This window comes from Schistocerca gregaria, unplaced genomic scaffold, assembly GCF_023897955.1.
Source record: "Schistocerca gregaria isolate iqSchGreg1 unplaced genomic scaffold, iqSchGreg1.2 ptg000180l, whole genome shotgun sequence".
NCBI lineage: Eukaryota > Metazoa > Arthropoda > Insecta > Orthoptera > Acrididae > Schistocerca > Schistocerca gregaria.
Window position 1 is genome coordinate 13,005,128 of NW_026061730.1, and position 1,028 is coordinate 13,006,155.

At 46.4% G+C, this 1,028-nt stretch overlaps 1 non-coding gene across 1 annotated transcript; it reads right to left on the reverse strand.

Annotated features, from left to right (window-relative positions):
- Positions 1-491: 491 nt before the first annotated feature.
- Positions 492-566, reverse strand: Trnas-uga (transfer RNA serine (anticodon UGA)). Its single transcript has one exon. It is a non-coding gene; the product is annotated as a tRNA-Ser (tRNA).
- Positions 567-1,028: the final 462 nt, after the last annotated feature.

The window sequence follows — 1,028 nt, forward strand, 5'->3', positions numbered from 1 at the left end:
TATAGTTTAAACAAGGTTATGTTACATCAAGAGAGAAGTAATTCTTTTGAATTGAAATTAATTTGTAAGTCTAAGTTTATAAAAATAATACTATTTTGGGATCTAAAGAACAAATCAGTATTTCAGAATGAGATTTTCACTCTGCAGCGGAGTGTGCGCTGATATGAAACTTCCTGGCAGATTAAAACTGTGTGCCCGACCGGGACTCGAACTCGGGACCTTTGCCTTTCACGTGCAAGTGCTCTACCAACTGAGCTACCGAAGCACGACTCACGCCCGGTACTCACAGCTTTACTTCTGCCAGTATCAATCTCCTACCTTCCAAACTTTACAGAAGCTCTTCTGCGAAACATGCAGAACTAGCACTCCTGAAAGAAAGGATACTGTGGAGACATGGCTTAGCCACAGCCTGGGGGATGTTTAGAGAATGAGATTTTCACTCTGCAGCGGAGTGTGCGCTGATATGAAACTTCCTGGCAGATTAAAACTGTGTGCCCAACCGAGACTCGAACTCGGGACCTTTGCCTTTCACGGGCAAATGCTCTACCAACTGAGCTACCGAAGCACGACTCACGCCTGGTACTCACAGCTTTACTTGTGCCAGTATCTGTCTCCTACCTTCCAAACTTTACAGAAGCTCTTCTGCGAAACATGCAGGACTAGCACTCCTGAAAGAAAGGATACTGTGGAGACATGGCTTAGCCACAGCCTGGGGGATGTTTCCAGAATGAGATTTTTCACTCTGCAGCGGAATGTGCGCTGATATGAAACTTCCTGGCAGATTAAAACTGTTTGCCCGACCGAGACTCGAACTCGGGACCTTTGCCTTTTGCGGGCAAGTGCTCTACCAATTGAGCTACTGAAGCACGGCTCACACCCGGTACTCACAGCTTTACTTCTGCCAGTATCCGTCTCCTACCTTCCAAACTTTACAGAAGCTCTTCTGCGAAACATGCAGAACTAGCACTCCTGAAAGAAAGGATACTGTGGAGACATGGCTTAGCCACAGCCTGGCAGAAGTAAAGCTG